Here is an 8,609-nt window from a genome sequence, read left to right on the forward strand (position 1 = left end):
CCTCCCTCCCTCCCTTCCTTCTTTCCTTCCTTCCTTCTTAGAATCCACCAAGTACCGGAGTCTGTGCTAGGCCCTGGGAGACAGAGATGAGATAGCCCCTACCGTCCTGGAGCTCCGTGTCTTCTTGGGAGATCAGACATGTAAATAGTTAAGCACCCAATAGACATTCAGTACATGTTTAGATTGAGGAAAATGAAAACTATACCATAAAAGTTCAGCACTGGAAGAGCTGCTAAAGACGGGGCCGTGTGGCTCACAGGAGGGCAGTGACTTGCTCAAGTCACAAAGTGGTCCTACAGCATAACTGAAAACTAGGACCCAGAACTCCGGACTCAATTAGGGCTCTTCCTACTGCATCCCACCTCTGCTTTTTTTTTTTTAACTTGATGATTGTGAAATATGTCAAGCATACATAACAATTTTAAAAAATAGTACTATGCCCTTGAGAACCCACCACCAAGCTTTGTCATATTTCAGGGTGGCCGCTGCTGCCTCCCTTCCCAGCCAGAACCAGGTGTTCTCCTTGCTTCCTGGAAGGTTTCCTTTCATGGGCTCCATGTGTGAGAGCTCTTTAAAAAAGAGCCTGTGGCCCTGGCCAGTTTGCTCAGTGGTTAGAGCGTCGGCCCGCAGACCAGAGAGTCCCGGGTTCGGTTCCCGCTAAGGGCACATACCTCAGTTGCAGTTTGTCCCCAGCCCCAGTTGGGGACGTGTGGGTGGCAGCCAGTCGATGTGTCTCTCTCACATAGATGTTTCTAGCTCTCTCTTCCTTCCTCTCTCCCTCCCCCTCTATCTGAAGATAAATGCAAAAATGTCCTCAGGTGAGGATAAAAAAAAAAGAGCCTGTGATCCCTGGCTGATGTAGCTCAGTTGGTTGGATGCTGACTCGTGCACCAAAAGGTTGCCGTTTTGATTCCTAGTCAGGGCTCAGAACTAGGTTTCCAGCTCTATCCCTGGTGGAGGCGTGCAGGAAGCAGCTGATCAATGTTTTGTTCTCACATCAATGTTTCTTTCTCTCCCTCTCCCTTCCTCTCTCTCTAAAAAAAATGAATTAAAAAAAAAAAGGCTGTGAGGTGTTTTCTGACACTAACCAATTCTCAGCTCTCTGACACCTACTGAGTATCCAACACTTCTGTTTCTGGCCTACCTGGTATCAGCACCAGATCCCACAAGTAAAGGGCTCTGTTCCATAAGACTGCCCCTACTTCAGAAACCAGTCACATATCTCATTGGCCGCCCCTCCCGATTTCTGACCTACTACCTATATGGGTTTCCCATGACTCCATCCTTAGGTTTAATAATTTGCTGAAACAACTTGCAGAACTCAGAAAAACACTTACTCATGTTTACCAGTTTATTATCAGGGATTCAAACAAACAAGGTCCAGGTGGGTCCTGGGCACACAACGTAAACATGTTTGGGTAATATTAATGAGAACGACCAACGTGGAGTGGACTTTAGAGACCATGCAGTCCCACCTTCTCCTTTTCCAACTGGACAAACTGAGGCCCAGGTCGTTCAAGTTAATACACAACTGGGCCTAGAACCCAACTTCCTCATCTGTCAAATAATGAACAGCCAGTATTTACAGGGAGTTTATAGCATGCCGAGGGATCAACCCTGTGGGGCAGGAATTCTTTTTTTTTTTTTTTTTAACATTTTATTGATTTTTTAAAACTATGTTTTTATTGATCTTTTAGAGAGAGAGAGATAACAACATTGATGTGAGAGAGATGCATTAGTCGGCTGCCTCCTGCATGCTCCCTACTGGGAATCGAGCCTGCAATCCAGGCATGTGCCCTAACAGGAAATCGAACCAGGACCTCTCAGTCCATGGGATGATGCTCAATCCACTGAGCCACACCGGCCTGGCTGTTTTATTGACTGATTTTAGAGAGAAAAGAAGGGAGAGGGAAAGAGAGAGAGAGAGAGAGAAACATCAATGTGAAACAGAAACATCAGTGGGCTGCCTCTTGAATGTCCCCCACTGGGGATCAAGCCTGAAACCTGGGCATGCGTCCTGACCAGGAATCAAACCCAAGACCTTTTGGTGCATGGGAGAACACTACAACCAACTGAGCCACGCTGGCCGGGGCAGGAATTCTTATTATCCCATTTGCAGATGAGGAATTTGAGGCTCAGATAAGGGAAGTAACTTGCCTAAGGTCCTACAATTGGTAGAACCAGTAGGAAGCAGAAGCTCGTTGCTAAATTCCTCTCTGGGAAGACAAGGCTTTTACCTCACAACATTGTTGAAGGATCCAGTCATCTAAAGCACATTTACAAGAAGAAAACAATTGTCAGCAGTTGCTGCCACAGCTTCTGTGGTTGGTAGGAGGGAAACACCTTCCTATGGAAGATGACCTCCCCCACCTCACCCAGGTGAGAGTCAAGGGAGCAACTCTGCGGATGCAAAGAAGAACTAGAGCCCTGGCCAGGTAGCTCATTTGGTTAGAGTATCACCCAGATACATCAGGCCTGGCCAGTGTGGCTCAGTGGTTGAGCATCGACCCATGCACCAAGAGGTCGCCGGTTTGATTCGGTCTGGGCCCATGCCCAGGTTGTGAGCCAAACTTCCAGTGGGGGCCATGCAGGAGGCGGCCATTTAATGTTCTCTCTCATCGATGTTTCTATTTCCCTCTCCCTCTCCCTTCCTCTCTCTCTCTCTCTCAAAATAAATAAATAGATAAATAAATAAATAAATAAATAAATAAATAAATAAATAAATAAATAAATATTTATGTATTCAGATACATCAGGATCCCCCATCAGGGCACATATAAGAATCAACTAATGTTCCCTGGCCGGTTTGGCTCAGCGGTTAGAGCGTTGGCCCACGGACCAGAGAGTCCCGGGTTTGGTTCCCACTAAGGGCACGTACCTTGGTTGCAGTTTGCCCCCTGCCCTGGCTGGGGTCGTGTGGATGGCAACCAATGATTTTTCTCTCTCACATTGATATTTCTCTCTCTCTCTTCCTCCCTCTCTCCCTCCCCCTCTCTCTGAAGATAAATGCAAAAATGTCCTCCCATGAGGATTAAAAAAAAGAATCAACCAATGAATGTATAAATAAGTGGAGCAACAAATCAGTCTCTCTCTCTCTCTTTTTCTCTCTCTCAATCTCTCAAATCAATAAATTAAAAAAATTGATTGTTGTTAAACCTCTCCCGAGAGTATTTTTTCTATTGATTTTTTTTTTTTTTAATCCTCACCCGAGGACATTTTTGCATTTTTTGTTCAGACAGAGCGGGAGGGAGAGAGAGAGAGAAACATCGATGTGAAGGGACACATCGAGTGGTTGCCACCCGCACGACAAACCAGGGCCGGGGACAAACTGCAACCGAGGTACGTGCCCTTAGCGGGAACTGAACCCGGGTCTCTCTGTACCGCAGGCCGACACTCTAACCCCTGAGCCAAACCGGCCAGGGCTTTCTATTGATTTTTAGAGAGAATAGAAGGGAGGGAGGGAGGGGGACAGAGAGAGAGAGAGAGAGAAACATCAATGTGAAAGAGATACATAGATCGGTTGCTTCCTGCACGCACCCTGACCAGGGCTGAATTTCAGACTCAAGACCCTTTGGTGTTCAGGACAACGCTCTAACCACTGAGCAACAACAATGGCCAGGGCTAAAAAAAAAGATATCAACATGCACATCAGCAGCCTAAGAGTAGGAGGCCTGTTGGGGGGGTCCCCCAGAACAGGGGTGGGTGGGGAGGGTGTGGCAATGAGAGATGGAGAAGAGTCTCCCATGAGACCTAGCCTTTTCCCCTGATAGTCAGTGATCCCCAAGGCAGTGAAGACAGTAGCTTGGACCTGACTATTGGTTACAGGGTCCAGACCTGTGGCAGGCCCTCAACAGATTGCATAATGCCCATCCACACCGGGGAGGGCTGTCTGCTTTACTCGGTCTACCAATACAAATGCTAATCTCTTCCAGAAACACCTTCACAGATAAAACCAGAAATTATGTTTAACCAGACATCTGGGCATCCTGTAGTCCAGTCAAGTTGACACATAAAATTACACCCAACAACACCCACAGCAGCTGGGACACAGTAAGCAATCAATCCATACAGGCCATTATTACTGTCAATGTAAGAAATGTCCAAACCTGTAGAGAATTTGTATAAGAGCGTATTTGAGCCAAACTGACGACATATGCAAGATCTCAAAGGCTCTGGAGAACAGTTTTGCAGTTTCTTTTATGCATTTGAGATTTAGGAGGAATGTAAGGAAGATGACATGAAGTTAGGAGAAAGCAAGGCAGAGATTGGATTATAGGATAGTTAAGATTATGTTGCTCTCTCTCTAGAAGGAGAGTCTAAAGGCCAGCATTTTATTTATTTATTTATTTACAAATTTATTATGCCAAAAAATTCACAAGATGGAAGCAATAAATGAAGGCTCTCAGAAATGCAATGTGTAATGATTACCATACTTGATTGAATCCGAGTCACCCTCAGTTGAAAGATGCATAACTCTCACATGTAGAACCCTGCAAAAAATACTGCCAATTTAAGCAATGACACAATTTCTTAATTACTCACTCTCAAGATGTTTAACACCAGCCTGATGTTGCTTTGAATTTTTTTCAAAAATTTTCAGGGAATTTGTTCATCTTCTCGCCTTCAGTTTTATTGCCTGGCCTGTTCTATCCAATCTCCCTGGAGATACATCGGCAACAAAACCTACTGTGATATAAACTATCTTGTTATCTTCCTTCCTCAGTTCCTTAACCACATTGTTGCTTTGCAAGTAAACACAATTTTAGATATTGTCCATTGACATGCATTTTCTTTACTGATTATCAAATTACATCCTGATTTTTTTCCCCATACCTTTAAATATACTCTGTAGTCATTTGTTTAAATGCTCATGGTATCATTTTCTATAAGATAGTTGAAAAGCAATTAAATCCAAACTTGTTATAAAAATTGCATGTAAATTAATTGAACACAAGAGTATGAAAATATTATGATTAATTTCGTATATTTACGGGCCATGTCAAACATTTCATAATGGCAGCCCAGAAAAGAGCAACTGTTAGATGTCATCAAAGCCAGCATTTCAAAGGTGTGTTAAACCTTATGCACAGAAACGGGGAACAGGGCTTCCTTAAAGCAAAGATAACCTTTTCACTAAAGAAGTTATAGACCTGGGGCGTGACTACCCACCATGACCTGCCCAGTTAAGGATTTATGATCAGATCATACTGTGAGATGACTTTCTGTAGAACTCCTTTGCATACACTCCTTTTCCTTATAGATAAGAAACAAAAGTTCAGCCCTGGCCGGTTTTGCTCAGCGGTTAGAGCATCGGCCTGCGGTCCAGAGAGACCGGGGTTCGGTTCCCGTTAAGGGCATGTACCTCGGTTGCAGTTTGTCCCCAGCCCTGGTTGGGTCGTGTGGGTGGCGACCACTCGATGTGTCCCTTTCACATCCATGGTGAACTGGGTCTCAAAACTGAAAAAAAAAACGAACCCTCCTCTCATGTGTCTCACTTGCCAATATGCCCACTATAGCTGATTTCAAGCTACCAATGGTTTAACAAGCAGTTCACCAAATTTTAGAACACCTAACAACGGGCTCTTGTGAGCCAATGTGAGCTGCCTCAGCACACTCCTGCGGCTCTACTGTGCCTGCAGTGGTGGGAGGCAGGTTGCACAAATATTAGCTATTATTGCAAGTCAATCAGGTGCCCAGTGTTCACTGGGCACCCTCCTTACCTCCATTTTACAAATTGGAGATTGAGCTTTGGAGTTCAGCTACCCAATGTCACAGCACAAGCCAGTCACTTGCTATCCTATTTCCCATGTCTTCTCTCAGCAAGTTTGTACATAAGCCTACATATGACCATCATCCCCACCCCACCCCACCCTTAGAGGGAATTTCCCAGACCCCATAAAGATGGGAGCCCTGTCCCTGCCAGGACTGGCTGCTCTACCCCAAAAGCCCTGAGGTGGCTTGGCAGGAAGGGAACTCTTACTGGCTGGGGCTCCTGCCAAACCACACCTGCCCCAGTGCTATTGAGCTTAGATCTGCCCTGGCTTGTACCTTCCACATGCTTGGGGAAGTGCTATTTTGGCAACTGTTGAGTGGAGGGTCCTATCCTTGAGGGTGTTAGGGGATGCGGGTGTGTGACTCATTCATAGTGCTTGGATGGGTCGAAGGCTGCAGCCAGGGGAGGGCCAGAACCAACCCCAAGAAGGATTTCAGCCCTGCAGGCAGGCTGGCCCCACTCCAGGTAAGGGTTCAGGTGAGTCACACTGCCAATAGTCACCTGAGGCTGGGCCCAGATGTCTTTAAGCAGGGTGGGACAGCCAAAAGTTCCATTACTCTTGGCTCTAACTGTCCCCCTGACTGAGCTGGGCTTGCTCCTTATCTGCGATGCTTCCAAGAGCACTGTGGCTGAAAGCTCAAGTGAACACTCCTTCCACCAAATCAGGCCCCAGGAGAGGGGAAAAACAGCTGCTGGCATGTGGAGGGGGAGTTTATAAATAGCATATGCATTAATGGGGCAGGGTCCTAAGGTCTCTAGAGAAGGGGGGCTCTTCCTGCCATTCTGGGACATCCAGGGGAGGGAGATGCCTTGAACTCTTTGAGCCTGGGGTGGGGAAAGGGCTCCTGATGGTCTTGGTGGGGCACAGGAGGGGACAAGGATGTGGGCAGGACTACAGGAAGGGGGAATGAGAGTGAGTGGGGAGGGCAAAGGGTAATAGAAGGCCCACGATTGTTTGGCAGTGGAGCTAAGGAGCCACGATTGAAAGGTGGGGGCCACTGTGTCTGGGGATCGTGCAGGGAGGGCCCCCTCCCCACTTAGGATGTTCTGAGATCCTGACATCAATCCCTGCAGTGCTAGAGAAGGAAAAGCAGCTGGGCTTGGCTGAATGGTGGAGGATGGGGCTTGCTTGGAGGGGGCAGGGCCACAGCTGTCTACCAGTCTGTGTCTCCAGGCTGGACCCCTCCCAACACCGCTAAGTTCACAGGGTTACTTACTGAGTTCTCCCTATAAGGGAGGACTTACTGGCCCACCCTCTTCCTCAGTTAGTGCTTTAGCCTGTAGAACCCAGAAAACCAGGTTCTAATTCTCACCACTGGTTGAGGCTTGGGTAAATCTGTTACCCGCTTGGAATCTTTTTTTTAAATTGATTTTTAAAAAGAGAGGACGCCTTGGCCGGTTTGGCTCCGCGGTTAGAGCGTCAGCCTGCGGTCCAGAGGGACCTGGGTTCAGTTCCCGCTAAGGGCACGTACCTCGTACCTCGGTTGCAGTTTGTCCCTGGCCCTGGTTGGGTCATGTGGGTGGCAACCATTCGATGTGTCCCTTTCACGTCGATGTTTTTCTTTCTCTCTCTCTCCCTCCCACTATATCTGAACAAAAAAAATGGAAAAATGTCCTCGGGTGAGGATAAAAATAATAATAATAATAATAAAGTAGTGCTTGCTTCGGCAGCACATATACTAAAATTGGAATGATACAGAGAAGATTAGCATGGCCCCTGCGCAAGGAAAAAAAATTTTTTTTAATTAAAAAAATTTTTTTTAAAGAGAGGAAGAAGGCCCTGGCCAGTTTGGCTCAGCAGTTGAAGCGTCCGCCTGCGGTCCGGAGAGACCCGGGTTTGGTTCCCGCTAAGGCATGTACCTCGGTTGCAGTTTGTCCCCGCCCTGGTTGGGTCGTGCGGGTGGCAGCCACTCGATGTGTCCCTTTCACATCGATGTTTCCCTCTCTCTTCCTCTCTCTCCCTCCCACTCTGTACAAAGAATGGAAAAATATCCTCGGGTGAGGATAAAAAAAAAAGAGAGAGGAAGAGGGAGATAGAGAGAGAGAAACAGCGACATGAAAGTGAAACATTGATCAGCTGCCTCCTGCACGCATCCTAGCCAGGGATCGAACCTGAAACTTGGGCATGTGCCCTGACCCGGAATGGAACTGGCAAACTTTCAATGCACAGGATGACGCACTAACTGAGCCACACCAGGGGCCCCTCTCGGACTCTTGATTACCTCACCAGGAAAACAAAATACCTGCCTCTTGGAGGTGCTGTGAGGATTAAATGAGATGGTGGATGTGTCCCTGGCACTGACGATGTCAGGTTCTCTGGCACATAGAAGGTGCTCCACCAGTGTCAGTTTCTTAGGGATGGACCTGGGAAAGAGCTGGGCAGGCTGCTTCCTTGGAGCCTCCCCTTCATGTGTCTCTGTGCTAGGAGTCAGAGGGCTGCCCTGATCCAGGCTGAGTCCTGAGAGCCCAGGAGCCAAGGACAAAACAGCTCCTCCCACTCAGGGCTCCCAGCCCCTTCTGTCTCTGAAGGCCTCTGTGGCCCCCAGAATCCTAGAGATCCCTAGGAGTTGAAGAGGCCACAGAGGGACATTCCTGTACTCATGGGACACAGCCTGGCTTTCTGGGAGAGTGGGGGAATTACACATTCCTCCTGAAATAATTGTCCTGGAGCTATTTCCAGAGGCTCTTAGTGCCCAGGCCAGAAAGGGCCAGTGATCTCGGTGCCTGGGTACCTTCAGGACAAACGGCACAGAGGCCCAGCCCTCTCGCTGGCCACCTGCCCACCTGCCTGCCTGCCTGCCCGGCCCCCAGTCCAGAGCAGAACCAGGCCTGGCTG

General features: G+C 47.7%; 1 non-coding gene across 1 annotated transcript; it reads left to right on the top strand.

Annotated features, from left to right (window-relative positions):
• Positions 1-7,428: 7,428 nt before the first annotated feature.
• LOC118627315 lies at positions 7,429-7,535 on the top strand. The gene has a single exon (XR_004959078.1). It is a non-coding gene; the product is annotated as a U6 spliceosomal RNA (small nuclear RNA).
• The last annotated feature ends 1,074 nt before the right edge of the window (positions 7,536-8,609 follow it).

The sequence above is a fragment of the Molossus molossus genome, unplaced genomic scaffold (assembly GCF_014108415.1).
Source record: "Molossus molossus isolate mMolMol1 unplaced genomic scaffold, mMolMol1.p scaffold_m16_p_12, whole genome shotgun sequence".
Lineage (NCBI taxonomy): Eukaryota > Metazoa > Chordata > Mammalia > Chiroptera > Molossidae > Molossus > Molossus molossus.